Source organism: Stegodyphus dumicola, chromosome 5 (genome assembly GCF_044657685.1).
Source record: "Stegodyphus dumicola isolate Sdum_Otavi_A_Nest chromosome 5, ASM4465768v1".
Classification (NCBI taxonomy): Eukaryota; Metazoa; Arthropoda; class Arachnida; order Araneae; family Eresidae; genus Stegodyphus; species Stegodyphus dumicola.
Genome location: NC_140772.1, coordinates 114,178,758 through 114,197,617, shown reverse-complemented (window position 1 = coordinate 114,197,617; position 18,860 = coordinate 114,178,758). Strand labels below are relative to the sequence as shown.

Below are 18,860 nucleotides of genomic sequence, written 5' to 3'. Positions count from 1 at the left end.
ATATATAAATGTAGATACTCATAAATTTTTAATTCCAGGTTTACGTCTTACCGCCCGGGTTGTCAAGTTGTAGAGACATTAGGTATTTTTTGGAAGCAGGCAAGATGAAAAATTAGCAATCGCCTTCGCCAAGAATCGAACCACGGACCTCTGGAATACCGGCCCAGTGTGCAGACCACCACACCACACAACAAAGCCAAGAAGGTGGGAGAAATACCTTATAAAGTGATTAAAAGAAACTTTACTCATCGGAAGCTCAAAATTGTGGGCTCGACTCATGTGTAGGGCCTAGATGTTGCATATTGTTCTTTCCCTTCCTTATAAATTCAATAGCGGTCGCTCTTTGTTGTGCTGCTTGAGTGATGAAACTGTAAACTAAGCAATGAATTCGTTCATAATTCCTAGCCGATGTCAGATTTTCAAAAATAAAAGAAAAGTGTATTTCTATTTTAACGAACAATTGGTGAATCTTAATATAGAGCTAAGAAATTCGTACGCAAAGCAAAATTTAGTATTGCCTTATAAGGAGAAAAAAAAATATTTTAAAGAAGAGAATGAGTTTTTAATTTAAATTTAAAATTTAAGAACAGTTAATAACTTCTAAATGTAGTAGCAGTAGTACTCTTGTTTAAAATTATGATTCTTACATTTTAACATAATTTCAAGTCACGTTGCGGCAGGTTATATCCTGATAATTATTTTAAGATAATAGCAGATATTATCTGAAAATTGTCAAACAATTATAAATTTCTTAAAAACTTAAACTATTTTTAAAATAAAGCTACTTTGGTATTAATAGTTCATTCATTATTGTTTTAAATTTAAAAATTACTTTGTTTGCAATCCATCCATATATAATTTAGCTCTGTAGATAAATCTTTCAGCTCTCATTGGCAAAGGTCAAGGAATTATCAATTATTATTTAATATAGTGTGGATTTTGTTTTAAATGTATACACTGTTTTAATTTTGTATTATTTACATTTAATTTCAGCTTTATTTTCAAAGTTTTTGATTAAGTCGTTTTCAATTTTTACTTTGTTGTTAGCAGATTAGCCACATTTGCTCGATCCTGATTCTATATACTTCGTCTCACTCTAAATTCATTAAATTCGCAGCATTCTGCATGACATTATTAGTAATTATATTTATATATATTGGGGGGAGGGTATGTATAACTAATCCTTTTTTAAATGCATTACTTTTGGAGTAGGTAGTTTATTATTTTTTAAACTTCTAATTAAAGCTAAATCGTAATAGGATTCATGTTTTCATATTTTTCAAAATTCAACATTTTATCACAGCTCATTATTAACAATAAAATAAAAATCTTGGTTATATGATTCAAAATAATGAGGACCAAAAAGTAAAGCATTCATTTTTCATCTTATAAGTGTTCTAATACATAGTGCATAACTTTATTTTTTGGTTTACATATCAAGGAAATGTTATTTTTCAATCAATAACTTTTTTATGCTATTCAACGTAGCCATTTTTACCTGTATTTATTTTATAATACAATATTACAGAATTTGAATATCTAAACGTCATATAATTTCATTCCAGTTAAATAAGAGAATATGAATGTTGTTTAAACATTATTTTTATCTCAACTGGTTGTCATGCATACGTAAAATTTATCTTAAAAGTTATAATGTAAATTCTTTATGACGTAAATCAGTACTAATTTCTTATCCTCCAGAAAACAAACATGTTTAATTAAAAACTCAAATGAAACACAGTCCAGATGGTAGCTAATTTTCACAAACTATAAGCAAACGTATGCAATCCCACACGTGTGCAAACCGTTGATAGTGCTATCTCGCACTAAAAGCTCAAGCTCTTCTAGCTTTCTACTTTTAGTACTTTATTGCTAATATTTCAGACTTAAAGAGCCGCCTCATTCCACCGCACCCTGGCATCTCCCCTCACCTCTTAATGTTCTAAAAAGCTGTTGAGATTTGGCGATATCAAAACGGTGGCGCTGTAAATCATAGCACAGGTGCTGAGCATGCAACAGAAGTGATAGGCGGCTTAATGCAGTTATTGGAAAGAGGATGTACTCAGCTGACTTCGGCGGTCAGTTTCTCGATAACGGGGGATAGAAGTGAGTGATCGGGGGGACTGGTGGAGGGGTAAAGGGGAGGAGCACGGTACTCTCTGATTCAGTAAATCAATTTTTGGCTCCTATTTCGTAAACATGTATCGTAATTATGCGATAAAAGAGATCTTCGGCTTATGGAGATTTCTCGCTTAAAATTAATGCCTTAGAATGGTTGTTAATGCAGAGCTGATGCCTTATTTATTAAATAAGAGTCAGAGCTGTTTCTTGCCTTTTATTTCATTATAGGAAGAAGTATGATTTGGGAATTTAAAATAAATCCGAAATCTAAATTGATTATGTTCTTAATATTTATTTCTTCACGTATACTATTTAATTGAAAGAAATCTGCACAAAAATATATGTATGATATAGGTAGGTAATAAATATAATGATTTTAAAGTAAAATCATGAAATATGTTACTACCTTTATATGTATATGTATATTACCTTTTATATGTATAATAGGTTTACCTTTATATGTATTATATGTTTACCTTTATATGTATAATAACGTAGAAGTTTTGGGCGTTCATGGGGAACATGATGTTGGATCAGTTTAATTTACATATTAGTTAAATAATGGTCATAACATAGTTATGTAAGAATAATAAATCATCGGCTTTATTATAATTAACCCTTGAGTGCACAGGAGTAAAATAATGCCGTAAATACACGCAGTAACACAATGTTCAACAATTTCACATGCAGGTTTCACATTATGTAGCATTACAACTCAAAAGAAAGCGTAGCTACAACCTGCATTATAGCTGGACAGCGGACTAAACAGAGAGTAGGTTACTAAAAATCTTAGATTAAGAACAGTGAAATTGCGGCTTCATTGATTAAGTTTTGATTTGGAAATTATAATATTATTATTGGCTGAAGCTTTTTTTGATGTTACATAAACACTTGTTTCATGATGGTTACTTATAAATCATTTGACATACACAGATTAATTGTGTAATGTCTGTCTCGGGAGAAATTTATTATAAGCATATTATAAATTTTAGGCGAGAAAGGGAAAGTAGCCAAATAAAAAAGGGTAACAATGAGGCTATTGAGAATTAAAAACAGAATTTTATTTTCCGTATGCGTACGTAATGCATATTATGTATAGGCTCTTCATGCATGTTACATGTGCTTTTATTTTTAAAATCCTCCTTAATTTGCAGATGCTTCCTGTAATATCGAGTTGCTTGCTCCTCTAGCATCTCAATCATCGGCTTTATTAATTAACCCTTGAGTGCACAGGAGTAAAATAACGCCGTAAATACACGGGTTGGCTCTGTGAGACCCATTATACTTTACATCAGATATATCGAACTCATGTACTCGTAATCGTACACGTAATTTTTAAATTAAAACAACTTTATATTATTTTAGTTAAACATATTTATGACACTAATATCCTAAAATATATCAACAAAATTAATTTTTACATTCTTGTCAGCAATTTTATGCAACAAAGGTAACGTTTTAGACATTTTAGTTAACTTTAACACAAAACAAAATAATTAAAATAAAGGTATTTTCTGCTGTCGATGAATAGCTGACTCAAAACGATGACTCTTATTTCATTTTGACATTCGTTACAAAAAAGACGCATCTTGCTGTACACAAGGATATGTTTTGCACTGCTCATACATGTATTGAGTTTTTCTGTCCTTAAAATGGGCACATGAGTCTCCGTTTCCTGTTGCATTTCGATGTTTCAACTCTACAACTATTCCTGACAATTTTTTGTGCAGCAATATGAATGTTGCTTGGAAATGTTTTTTGGTGTTGTTCTTTCTTTTACATCGTATTCTATCAAATCGAACATAAGTTTTTTTTTAAATGTTCTGTTTTTGGCTTCAGCCTTATCAGGTTCATTTGATTTGAGAATAAAATATGAATTATAAGCTGCTACATTTAGCACGGCATAAAAAACAATTATTGACAAACATTTCGTGTTTCGAGTAATATTATAAATGCCACTCTCTCATCGACACAGGCAGCACCACCTTTTGTGTCATTACAAAAGTTATGATTTCAGGTTTCTTGTCATCCAAATTTTCGTCAGTTTTGTCATCATTATGCATGCATGCCAGGAGGACCACTGTTTTAATGCGCTTTGGGACATATGAAACTAAAGTCATATCATCTTGCAATCCGACCAAACTTTTTTAAGCAAACGCAGTACCGCAGCCAAATCATCAGGATTATTGAGATTTAAATTTTCGTGAAGTACTGCAAATACATAAACCAGAAATTAAGTACGACACAGTTGTCTAAATTCTAAAATTTATAAAAATAAAATAAAACGAAATTTTGAAAAAACTCATGGATGAGTCATATTGTCATATTTGCATTTAATAAAGATGAAATAACTCCCATCTGAAAGAAAATGCTTTGCTGTCAGTGCACGTGTTAATTGATGTACTAGAGATAGGAAGGTAGATGGAACATCATCAGTACAGATGCTGCTATCTGTCTGAAATAATAACAAAAAAAGTATTTGCCTGGGTCTCACAGACCCAACCCGTGCAGTGGCGGGTTCAATGCCGCAGTTCTGCTCTTTGAACATCGTTGAATTTATACGTGGCTCATAGACACGTTCATTAGAAACGCACACTATTTATGTTACTCACGTCAGAAAAGAATTTTGAAGATTTCGTCGAGTCTCTTGCAGTGATCTCTATTTTAATAATCAATAATACCATTGATATAATAGCACCACCTATAAAAATGATATAGAAATTTTGCGGTCTTCGAACAACACTTTTATTTCTGATACTGAACCATAAAACTACACTCGTGTGCACAATTAAGAGAATTTGCAAATTACTTCTGTTTTTATGAAAAGTATAGAACTAAAAGTACCAATGTCTTTGAAGAATTATGCAAATTTTTAACGAAATACGTAAACGTACACATGCGTATCTGTGGAACTGTGATTGTGGAGAGATACAAACGCACGATGGTTTTTCGGCAATTTGTGAGCTGTGTTTCTCGTAAGAGTTAGGTAAATTTTTTAATGCATCAGGTAAAAGGAATAATCACGAACGATGGAATGAGATGAAGAATTGTCTCCAAATTGGGGACAGGCCAGTCAAAAGCACAGGTGGCTACATATCTCAGTGTAACATTCATTGCCGTCTGCAATTTGCGGAAAAAGTTTCATGACAGCGGATTCAAATCGAGAATACCTGACAAGGTCGATCAAGATCTGCAACGACGAATGATTATCGTTATTTGTCACCTTCAGCGCAGCGACATAGTTTCATAGCTCGCATATAAGATGTATACTGCCATTGAAACCCGAATTTTACGGTTATAGTTGTCCGAAGGCTTTGTGGCCAGAAGACCCATTGTTTGCGTCCTTTCACTGCAGCATATAAAAGAGCGCGTTTATCATGGTGCACGGTGCAGACAACATTCGCCTTGGCCCAGACTTCAGTGGAGTACTATGCGTTTTACAGATGAATCTAGATACCGCCTAGACACTGATTTTTGGCGTACCTGTATCTGGAGAAAGCATGAAATATGATATCATCCCTCCCTCATCAGGAAAAAGGATCATTACTGTTGTGGAGGTGTAATGGTTTGGGAATGCATTACGTTGGATAGCCGCATGCTTCTGTTTGTGTTTGACAAAGGCTCCCTGGTTGCTATGAGACATAGGGAAGAGATCTTATAAGGTATTCCTCCCGCCTTCTTGGCATGCCTTCGTGGTGTGGTGGTCTGCACGCTGGGCGCATTTTCCAGAGGTCCGTGATGACTCTCCTCACCCAGGATTTGGCGATTCGGTCCCCTAGAAACACCAGTCACCCTTTAAAAGAGGGAGTATATAAGGTATTTCTCCCGCCTTTTTGGCATGCCTTCGTGGTGTGGTGGTCTGCACGCTGGGCGCGTATTCGAGAGGTCGGTAGTTCGATTCCAGGCGAAGGCGTGGCTCATCTTTCATCTTGCATGCTATAAAATACCTACTGTCTCTACAATCATAGAATCCTCTATTTGACTTTTCAGAAATGCAGTTGGTCCTCAGTTCCTCTTAACGGACGACAATTCTCGTCCACAAAGAGTTCAGCTGGTCGACGATTACGTGGAAAGATAGGATATTCGAAGTATGGATTGGCCAGCCAGATCTCCTTACCTTAACCATATACACCACTATTATGCTGTTGTGCGGGCAAATTTATCTCCCCATTCCCCTCCGAGAATCATCCCAAAGTTGAAAACTGCTTGCTGCAAAAGTGGGATCGACTATCATAGGCACTCCTCAACTATTTCCTGTTCAGTATGTTGGCAAGCTGCGCGTGACCTTTCACGCTGTGAGAGTTGTTTTTTTTTCCATATCGCAGGTGGATTTTGGGCATCCTTGCATTATGACCTTTTCAGATAATCATGCATACATAGAATGACTTTAGAATGGTGATTCGCTTTTCCTGTTCTAAGTGTATATTTGTAACAAATTTCATTATAATCTGACCATTAGTTTTTCAGAAATTTGACATAATATGCGAATTCTCTTGATTTTGCACAAGTGTCTTCCTTATGTAGTGCATTATTATACGCTTAGTTGAACCTGATAGTAACGGTGTGCTTTATTCCTAAACGAATCCAATTTGTTATTATACTAAATTTAAGATTTAGAATGCCAGTTATTGTATGGATGACAAAATACAAGTTATCAGTAAAGAAACTTTATTTATAAAAACCGTTATAGATGAAAAAATACGGTATCAGTGGATATGATACGCAATGGCAAATACTGCTGCATGCCTGCAAAAAGGGATCATCACATACAAATAAAATATTCTGCTAGTTTATAGTCGTGTCTCTAGAGTAGCAATGGATACTGACTTTATTATAATTATATATATAATAATTATAATAATAATAATGCTCGCCTAAGATCCGTTCGATTAGGTTATAAGGTATTTCTCCCGCTTTCCAAGCGTCCTTCGGGGTGTAGTGGTTCTGCACGCTGGGCCGGTATTCCAGAGGTCCGTGGTTCGATTCCCGGCGAAGGCGTTGTTAATTTTTCATCTCTCCGGCCTCCAAAAAAATCCTAATGACTCTACAAAGAAAGTGCAGAAAAATGAAGATGTTGTATACATTACATAGACTGCACTTTCTCCAGACTTCTGTCTAATACAGCTTTTGGGAAGAACGTGCCTGCGGCACATAGACTGTTAATCTCCCCTACTCTTCAGAACTTTTGAATAACGTTAACTTGAAAATGAAAATATACTAACCAGTCTTCCGAAAAATCTGGTGGAGAAAATATTAACAGATTCAGTAACTATATTTTAGAATTCGGGGTAGCTACGACATTTGTCTTCTTACGTAAGCAATACGCGTTTCTGCGAATACTTCATGGAATTTTTCTCCTTGGTATTTTACATCGTGCAGAACCTGTTTTAATAAAGGTACCGTATTACCTATGCTTCAGATTTGATATTCGTTTTTAGTAGTATGTCTACCATTAGTTAAATCCCAAAATGCTGCTAAACCTTACAATTTCAAGAAATGTAACTCATAATACTACAGAAACAAAAAGTGTCTGGGTACGAAAAATCCTTGAAAATAATTTGTGCTTTTCCTATGACCTGAATACGGCGTCTATGTTAAACCAACTCAGTGAGGTACCGTTACTCCATATTTTCCTAAAATATCTTAATTTTCGCAATATATCTGACTGATAATTGTAAGTTCGTGAGTTTGCCCCACTAGTGTAACAAATAAAATGCGTTTACACCACTATATAATGTCATATACGTTATAGAATAATCCATTACACATTCTCTAGCAATGAGTTTACTACATTTTTAAAACTGTATCTAACATAGGCTGAGGCTGTATCACTACGTTTCGGAAAATGTAGAATTAAAAATTTAATATACTAAATATTGAGAAAGTATTGAGAGAAGCTGCCATGAAATTCCTACTTATGATATTTTAAACTAAACTTTCGCTTGAATTTAATGGCTAGTTACTTTCATAAATATTTATAGGTAATTTTATACCATTTAGGTTTTAAAATTCTAGCTTTTATGTATAATTTATAGCTATATATCTTTCTTACATCAGATTCCATTAAATAAAAATTGCTTTCCGAAAATGTTCTTATTATGCGTAATACGAGATATGTAAATAATAACTGTCATATTTAATTGAAAGCTTCAATTGTATTTTAAAGTTATTTTCCGTGTTCTGTAATTGGATTTCGGAGTATAATTGGATCTAGTCCTCGCTTTTCCAAAATAAATAAATATTAATAAATGTTGGAACGGCAAATCTTTCTGCAATATAATAATAGGAGCGACTGTAGTTCAAACATCCTTTTGAAATTATTTTCGTAAGGGCTGTCATTCGAATAAAAAATATAATAATTTAACAAAAGAGAAGTTCGTGAGTTGCTCTAAAGAAGAATTAAAGTTAGCAAAAATATATTGGCAACGTGGGTGGACTTGTCTGAATATCAGAAGTGGTTATTAAAGAGAAGTATAAAATATTTTTGTTATTTCGTTATCTTTATTATATGCTTGGATCATGAATCAGGAATTGAAATTTGAATCGTATCGAGAGGACAAGTGTCTTTTTAAAAGCTAAAACTAAAATGAATTTCTTCTGAATATTTTCAAGCGTTTCTCATCTCCGCAACCGAACCAAGTAAATATTTCTCTAAAACTAATTTTGTTTCTCGCGTTCTAATTTTAAAAAATTTTAATAATAGTCAAAGAAAAATATCATTGTAAGACAAAGTAAATAATCTATTAGAAAATTTAAATTGTTTGAACAATAATAATATTCGAAAATTTATTTAATTTATTTTTTAAATATTGCTACTGCATGTGGGATTTATATTACGAAAACATTTTGAACAGCGGTATACGAGATATATGGCATTAGAAATGTTAAAAATAAAGTTACAGATGTTCATAAAAGTAGTTGATTGCATATATTATTAACTAATTATACTTCAAATTGTGTAAATTAGACATTTTATTCAAAAAGAGAGCTAAATTATTAAAAATTTCTTTTATGGCATTCAAATTGCTCAAACTTTGAAGCAGTTATAATTTGAGATCTAAGTTAAAGAGTTATGCCACAAAAGAATGGGAACTGGTAATTTACAACAAGATAAAATGAAGACCTTAGAGCTCCGTGAAACAGCAGTTGCGAGGAAGAGGAATAGAATAAATTTCTTAGATACGCGAAATACGATAATCTCGTAAGTGTTAAATCCGTAGTAAAATTAGGTAACTTAACTACAATCATTTTCAAAAAATTTGGAGATTCTCCTAAAATTATTTGATGCTTCAAGAAAGTGCAAAATTTGTGAAGACACAAATGCATTAAAACACTTAAAAAAATCTTAATAAAATGTGACATTAATGTATGTCTTAGTGCATTTCGAACTCAAATTTTTTCCTTCCGCTCCCGTGAAGGAGAAACGAAGCAGGTTGCAAATAAATAAACGCAATCCATTTGTCCAAGACGTCGCAACTTTGCTCATCCTTTTTCGGGTGTTAACTTTTCCTTGATTCATGTCTTCAGGTGGCTCACATTTGGCGATTATTTGCCAATTTCGCATATTGATTCACAATGTTTTTCTACAGAGCAGACTTACGCGTCTGTCTACTACTTGCGTTTTCTCCGCTTGATCATATTTTTAAAGAAAATTACCCAGCATGTTATAGATTTGGTCGAGCTTAAAAATTAAGTACTGAAAAAATCTTGAAGTCTAAAAATATTATTCTTTGCCATTTTGATTTTAAAAAATCTGATATGTAGACCACATGACTTCCTTGTACGGAATATTAAATTATACGCATTTTTTCTTGAATTTCATTTAACTTATTAGATTGAATTAAACCTACTTCGCCGACAGCGCATAAACCACAATAGAATAAATGCATTCTTTAAAATTCACTTTGTTTACCATAGCGACACTCTGGCGCTAGGTTTACTTAACAGTATTATATTTCGTTTATATTATAACTCAGAATGCACAAAATTTATATGATTTAAAGAATTATATAATCGTTGCCACATGTTCTATTCAAATACTATAATAAAGCTAGAACTATGTAAAAAAGAAATTAAGCAAACAAAACAAAAAAGAAACAGTTTTTCACAGACGATTGAGTATTTCCCATTCAATTAATTCAGTTTTCACTTCGAGACAAGGCAAAAATACATAAAAACTCAAAATATCTGTATTAAAAATTACGAAGTAAATCTTAAACGCTTATTCCAGAAAGGATTAAGCATAATTTAAATAATAAATGAAGGCGTTAACTTTGTTGTCGAGAAGCTAAGTTTCTCTAGATTGGCAACAAATCCGCTATCCTGCTGTTTCAAATGTAAACAAGAGGAATGGCCGCCATCAAAAACATTATTAGGCTTAGGGCACTTAGACAATTTTAAAATTGTTGATAATTCTAAAAATATTGCATAGATATTTACTAAAGGCATAAAAACTTTAAACGGAAGATAAGAAGAACATAATTCAACCATTTTTAAAGCAAAAAATGTACAATTTACAAACATATAAGAGTAAAGAAACTGAGATCACTGAGCCGGGTAACAGAGTGGATATATATATAAATATATTTATATACGTTTGGTGCGGCCGATTGCAACCAAAATACGAGGTGCAAATCTACATGTTATAGCAGTCCTATATACAAAATTTCAACGTTCTGAGGCTACTCGTTTTTGAGTTATGCGAGATACGTACATACGTACATACGTTCGTACAGACGCCACGAAAAATTCTCTTCAGAATTCATTTTAAAGCAGTTTTATAATTTTTTTGGAGGAAAAGAGTGTTTTATTCTGTCCTTACATACAGATATCACGGAAATACATCGTTAAATGAAAGAGGTCAAAATGGGATATTTTCGTTGAAATATGCTGCCTGAAACTTTTCGCGATTACAATACTTCCTTTTTACTTCGTACAAGGAAGTAAAAAGAATCCACTAAATTAATTTAAATTAAAATGGTAACCCAAAACAACGTAAGTTAATACATTCTAAGCTGGCTCAATAAATGTAACGGTGCATGAAACTCAAGTGTTGGTAGCGATATAATACAAAGTCTAACAATTACATCTTATTAGAGCTTGCAAAAAATAAACGTTGCGGGCACGCTTAGAGCAGAAACATGCTTTGACTTGCAATCCAAAAATGTCAGTTTAAATACTTGCTACACTCATTTACATTCTGGTGAGGAAAAATGGAAAGATGAAGTTATAATAACAACCCAAATCATAAAATCCTGCTTAATTTAAATAATAATAATCGTAATTTCTTAAATATTTTTTCTTCAAATAAATATTATAACAGACTAACCATCAGCTCCTGATCGACTCTGGGTATCTATTCTTATCTACAATCTGAACCGAACTTGAAGCCAGGATATTATCTGATAATATTCTGGCTTCAAGTTCGGTTCAGGTTCTTTAATGTGATTTGTCAAATTTTCTAAACATAAGCAATTTAATTCATTTCATTTCTTTTTACTTCCTTGTACGAAGTAAAAAGGAAGTATTGTAATCGCGAAAAGTTTCAGGCAGCATATTTCAACGAAAATATCCATTTTGAACGCTATCGAATGCAATTTAACGATGTTTTTGCGTGATATGTGTACGTAAGGACAGAATAAAATACTCTTTTCCTTCAAAAAAATTATAAAACTGCTTTAAAATTAATTCTGAAGAGAATTTCGTGGCGTCTGTACGAAGGTATGTACGCACGTACGTTCGTGCGTACGTAGGTATCTCGCATAACTCAAAAACGAGTAGCCTCAGAACGTTGAAATTTTGTATATAGGACTTCTATAACATGTAGATGTGCACCTCGTATTTTGGTTGCAATCGGCCGCACCAAATGTATATAAATATATTTATATATATGGTGCTACTTTGGTAGACGGTTGCACGGATTTTGGCGATTTTTTGGCGATTTGCCTTTTGGCGAGTAATACAACTTATGGTAAAACCATTGTTGGATAAGTTATTTATGGTAACCGATACTTTGTTGTCATTTTATTAAAAAAACAATGCGTTTTATTATGCATAACTTCCGTGTTTTAAATATTATTTATGGCTTCTAAATATTAAAAATCAATTTAATTTTACATTTTTATTTGAAATAAAAATTTTGTTGTTTATAATATTTTATATAATTTTACGTTGTGGATGATGTAATCAATGACGTCACCTTACTTAAAAAGTAATTGGTTTTATTAATATCTATAAATTTAATCTAATGTTTTAAACATTATTTATGGCTGTTAAATATTAAAAAAACAATTTAATTTTGCATTTGTTTTTAAAATGATTTTATTATGAATGATTATTTAAAAAATTTTAATTCTATGCGTGATGTAATCAGCTCCCTGATTGGTAACTGAATATTTGTGCATTACCGCGCCATTTTAAAATTTTATTATTCATCTCTTCGAATTCCTCAGATTTCAAAGAAATGGATATCTCCGTTTCGAAGACGAATGTTGTTATTGGTAATTACCAAGAATTATTGGTATTGGAATAAAAAAATTGCCCTTTGAGACTTTATTTTGGCCAACCTGTCTTTCCTAATCAAAGATTTATTTATAAATTGTTAATAGCGTCAAAGGAAATTTTGGAGGAAACCTCGCTAATTGCTTCTTGAATGAAGAGCGAGATATTTTGATAACAGGTGAAGATGGTTAAAAGAGCCGATTCAGTTATGATTTCGAATTTTTTTTGTGGTACTTATCAATAAACAAGAGGTTAAATTACTCAAAAAAATGTAAGTACATATTTTTCTTTTATTTTATAATTGTATACTTCAATTTTTGTAAAAAAAATTAATACACTATTTTCAAATATTGCTGAGATAATTATTGTCACATATGTTTTAATGTTAATTATATTTTATATAACGTATTTTAAAATATTTGAATTTAATAATATTCTAATTCTTTTAAATGTTGGTAGGATGGTTTTTAATTCGATATTCAATTTTAGTAATATTTTAATCTAATTAAACGTTGGCACATTGTTTTATAGCGGTGTTTTTATTCTCTTTTTTGCTATATGAAAGTAATAATAGCCTTACTTTAGTACTTTATACTCATAGTAAATGTGTTTATTTACACTTGTCTGCCATCTTAAAAAACGACATTTTCAACAAAAAATTAATCCATTACTTTTAACGATATTTATTTATTTTTTATTTATTTATTTATTTATTTATTTTTTAAAGTTTCGAATACTTTACTATGCTTAAAAACAGCGTTTTTTAAGATGGCTGACGATTGTAAAAATCGCGCCAACGTAAATCGCCAAAACTCTGTGCAACCGTCTACCAAAGTAGCACCATATATATATCCACTCTATTACCCGGCTCAGTGATCTCAGTTTCTTTACTCTTATATGTTTATAAATTGTACATTGTTTTCTTTAAAAATGATTGAATTATATTGTTTTTATCTTCCGGTTAAGGATTTTATGCCTTTAGTAAATCTGTGTGCAATATTTTTAGAATTATCAGCAATTTTAAATTTGTTTAATTGCCGCTAAGCCTGTTTTTAATGGCGGCCATTGATGTTTACATTTGAAACAGGAGACTAGTGGATTTGTTGCCAATCTAGAGAAACTTAGCTTCTCAACAACAGAGATAACGCACTCATTTATTATTGCCAATTAAATCATGCTTAATTCTTTCTGGAATTTTTTCGAGGAAATAAGGGTTTGAGATTTACTTCGTAATTTTTAATATAGATATTTTGAGTTTTCATGTATTTTTGCCTTCTCGCGAAGTGAGAACTGAATTAATTAAATGCGAAATACTCAATCGTCTGTGAAAAACTGTTTCTTTTTTGTTTTGTTTGCTTAATTTCTTTTATACATAGTTCTAGCTTTATTATAGTATTTGAATAGAACATGTGGCAACGATTAGATAATTCTTTAAATGATATACATTTTGTGCATTCTGAGTTATAATATGAATGAAATATAATACTGTTAAGTGAACCTAGCGCCAGAGTTTCGCTATAGTAAACAAAGTGAATTTTAAAGAATGCATTTATTCTATTGTAATTTATGCGCTGTCGGCGAAGTAGGTTTAATTCAATCTAATAAGTTTTAATAAAATGCAAGGAAAAATGCGTATAATTTAATATTCCGTACAAGGAAGTCATGTGGTGTACACATCAGATTTTTTCTTTCATATTATATTAGTTTTTTGCTTCCCAATACAAAAACTTTAATATATAAAATAAGCTTTATAATAATATAGTACATAAACATAAGTAATAAAAAGTGTTTCAAATAACAGCTTTTACTAATAATTTCTACCAATAATGCAATCAATGAAAAACATTTAAAAACAAAATAGGATTTGCATTAGTGAATTGTATTTAAGAATAATGGCTCCATTTTTCTGAATAATAGAGGAATAATTTGAAGATTAAATCCGTTATTTTTCAATTATTATTCATAATAATTAAAAAATTACGGATATTATTATTCTTATCCGTAATTTCTTAAGATGAGTTTCCAGTCGGAAAATTGAAAATAGAACTTGTCAATGCATTTTGATTAGCCTTTCTTTCCTTTATGTGTGCCGAATTTCAGTTTACAATACAATTGATCAAATACTGAATAAGTATTTCATCCACATGATATTATTAAGTATTGATTAACATTTTCTATAACTGCTTTTTAATTAAGGCTTCATATCAGAAATCCTATTTGTTTCGATTCGCAGGTGTTATTTTTGGGCCAGTTTATGATTATATTGTTAATCTACCTTTAAACAATGGAATTATTTTGAAGCAGCCAAACCTTAATAATAATAATTTTAGCATCGTTAAGAGTCATTTCCTGGATTCCCATATTGATATTTTCTAGATATGTTAAAAGTTGCAAGCAACAGGTACGCGTTATGTGTATGAAAAACGTAATATAAAGGAAAATGAACTCCAAAATATACTAATCAACTTCTGTTGAACTAAAGAGGGCTGTACCATACAGAAAATGACAGTTAAAATCGATTAAAATTGAAAGTTCGAAAGCCATTTTAGTTAAAACTATTTCTTAGATACTTCGTATTCATATAACATAGAATTCGAAATACGTGTACAATACAAATTTATTGTTTTAACAAATATGTGTCTTTCCACTCCTATATGCTTGAAAAAAATATGTTAGTGACTTTTAGTTTATCTTTCAATATTCCCTTTTCATAACACAAAATTGCATTCATTCAGAGAATTCAATTTTTCTATAAAACTGAATTTAGAGACATTAGATTCTTGAACCACCCTCACATTTCCCCACAAATTCGAAGAGCAACCTCTTTGCCTAACGTCTCCATGTTCCCTCCGTCCCTTTAATAATTTACCACAACTGAGCGGTGTTCATAGTGAAAGAGGCCCAGCATTCAAAAAGTTGTAAAAAATTTTATATTCTCATTATGAATTCGTAATAAATTCATTTACTTTCGCCTCTCAGCAAACTCGTAGATCGCTTCGATGCCATCGACCATTTTCAATAACCGCAATTTCTTTCCCCCCTCCTTCCTTTCGCCCACTAGCGACCGAGCGGCAAAGTCGTTGAATCACGGCGTCCGGGGTTCGAATCACGGCGAACGGCCTAGCTGTATGGGCGCTTCCATGGTTTCCCCATGTGTAAAGTGAATACGAGTCAGTTTTCCCTATAAAGTCCTCCAAGAAGGCAACTCTTTCCCAGGCAGATAGCCCTCGAGTGTTTTGTCATAATCAAATAAAAACAAACCAAACCCTTCCTTCTTTTTCTCGAGCTCACCTTTTTTTCGTCTCGTCAGTCCAACTGCAGGTTTGCCCCTTTTTGTGCTAATGCGTTAACTGGTCAGTAACACAACCTAATGAAATATCCAAGAATCGCTAAGACTTTCACTACAACATCATACCCTGAATCAGAATTAATGCTGTATTAACGGCATGGGTAGATTTGTGATGAAAGATAAAGGGAGTCCTTCCAGTATAAACAAGATTTTCTGAATTAATAAACAAATGCTGAATGTTGTCAACTTTACAAAATACGTTACAAATTTTAAATTCTAACTTTCTAACATATGAAAAGTTAATTTTGTCATAAATAAATTTTATATTGCATTTCTGTATAATTTATTATAATGATAATTTTAACTTCTGTTCGTTGAGTAAACTTGTTAGACACAGCTTTAACTAAATAATTTAACTAAAATTTAATTTAATTAATTTTAATTTAACTGACATTAATTTAACTAAAAGCTAGTCAAGTAGGAATTGCTTAAAGTTAGACACGAAAACATGAAGTAAAGTAATAACGGCATTTTCTTCTTTACAGTCATGATTATGTTTATTATAACTAAGCCTTTCCCTATTTCCTTAATTTATATAATAAAGAAAATTGACGAAATTATTCATAAAAGAAATAAAATCAAATTAAATTATAGCACAGAAAAATAATACGCATTTCTTTGGAACTACAAATCATTATATACGTCCTTACCATTTGCTATGTATCTGTTTATTGGATACCTTCTTGATATAAATGATGAAAATAAAAACACGAAATGTCAATAAATTTGTCTTCCTAGTCAAATAATGCAATTTTCATGATTTAGGAAATTCTAGCGCTATTTCTTCCGCCGTTCAGAGCATGTGTTTCCACTGTAAAAGGTTTCGTTGAAAGTAACGAGAAACTTGAAAAAAGGTAAATCTTTTACGGAGACCGATGCTACTTTTATTAATAGAGCAGACGAGGCATCTGAGTCTTATGTGTTCCCCTCCCAGCTTTAAAATCTTCATCAGATTTCAGACCTCCTGAGCTCGCTCGAATTGCACATAGATAAGACCAATTTGGTTGCATAAGGGAGAAGCTAAGGCAGAATCTCCCCTGACACCTGTTGAAAAGCGGGGTTGTCTCCTCCAAGGAAGATTAATCGTCTGCTGAAATCCCACCCTCCCAACCTTCTCCTTCATGCACAACTCTCAATTCTAAAGCCGAGAATAATGGCCGTTAGATTGAGCGAAACTCCGCTGTGTTATGTGATACTGATGCATTGACAGTTGAGCGACTGTGGGTTATGTTTAGGAATCTAAGCTAGGAAGGTTTGTAATGGTTAGAGGCTTTTAGGTCGTATAATCTTTAGAATTAGTCAAATCTATGCGGAAAATGTATTTTTATTGTAACTAATCTCCAATTTCTTTGCTTATTCCTGCGTACAAGAATTTCTATATTTATTAATGAAATAAGAACTGTCACATTATGAACGGTAAGAAGGATTTTGAGGTTTTGAAAATTATTTAATCTCGCATTAGGATTTAAACATGTACTAGGAATGAATGTTGTACAAGGAATGAATAGATTAAGAGTTGTAACAAAAAGTGATGAGAAGCAAGTAAGCATAATAATAAACTGTACTTGCACAATATATAGAGTTTATAAGAAATTAATTTCGTTTTTTTTGTGTTAAATTTAAATTTTTTATACAAAAAATGAGCTTTAATCAATCAGATATGTTCCATTCTATTCGATTCCTTTTTCTTCACAACCAAAAGAATATCCAAGAATCGCTAAGATTTTTACTAAAACATCATACCCTGAATCTGAACTAATGTTGTATTAACGGCATGGGTAGATTTGTGATGAAAGATAAAGGAGTCCTTCCAGTATAAACAAGAGTTTCTGAATTAAACTCTTCTTTATACTGCAAGTGTCAGTTCTTCCAAATAGTTGATTCGTATATTGCTACATCTCAGTCAGATTCAGATGAGATTTACCGAAAGGAACTAAAGCAGTTATAGAAACTGCTTCAGTGAACAATAATTATTAAACTGATTTTAATTCAAATAATTTTCAAAACTCTTAAATGAATCATTAACTAATAATGCTCTAAATATTACAAATAATTATACTAAATAATTTCATATTGTAAATTATATTTTCAAGCTCATTTATATTTGTCGGAACCCCCCCTCCAAAAAAAAAAAAAAAAAGGGAAGGGAAATTTTTATCATTAATATTTTTAGGACATCTTGCATTTTGAAACTTCCGCTTGGATACCTAGCTAAACCAAAGATTTGTGACCCCTGCTTTTATTCTAAATCGAAATTAAAATTACAGGAAAATAATGTTTATTACTATGTGTTTTTGTTCAGCTCTCCCCTGCATTTGATTTTGCATTTCTTGGCATTATTAATTAGTTTAAAGATTTTTCGTTGGAATGATGACACAGGTTGTAAATTACTTAAGGATTTTTCTGCTTCATTCAATATTTTGATTTTCTTATTTCACCTATGATTTAATCTATGAAGAAGAACCGGTCCTCAGAAGCCTACGTCGTAGTATTAATTGAACGGGGCAAGGTTTCAGAATATAGATAGACAGATCTCGAAATTCCACAGATATTTTAACCAAATATTGTATTTTACAAAGTAGTGGAGTATTACATCTAAGGAAACTCAGCAATTCAAAGATAGTTTCGAAAATTATCTGCATTCGATAAATCAACTGTTGCATAATACGATAAACACTATGCCGGCTGCGTAACGATGAAACTCTTCCTTATTCCTTATACTTCTCCATTACTCTTCCTTCCTCAACGAAATACCCCATGCGTTAATCACTTACTGTAGTTTAAGTAAGTTTAGTGTCTGTAGTTTAAGTTACTATAGTCTCAGATTGGCGGCCCCCGAAACAGTTTTTGAAGACCACTAATGCATTTTCCGTAAATTAATTAGCATTAT

The 18,860-nt window shown here is 31.9% G+C and overlaps 1 long non-coding RNA gene across 2 annotated transcripts in view; it reads left to right on the top strand.

The window, feature by feature from the left end:
- LOC118182417 (uncharacterized) overlaps positions 1-642 on the top strand; it is a 143,102-nt gene extending 142,460 nt beyond the window's left edge. Inside the window, exon 3 of one of the 2 annotated variants that reach the window (XR_015041007.1) lies at positions 39-642. This is a non-coding gene — a long non-coding RNA (uncharacterized LOC118182417). The remainder of the gene's footprint in view (positions 1-38) is intronic. The other variant, XR_015041008.1, reaches the window with a different exon arrangement.
- Positions 643-18,860: the final 18,218 nt, after the last annotated feature.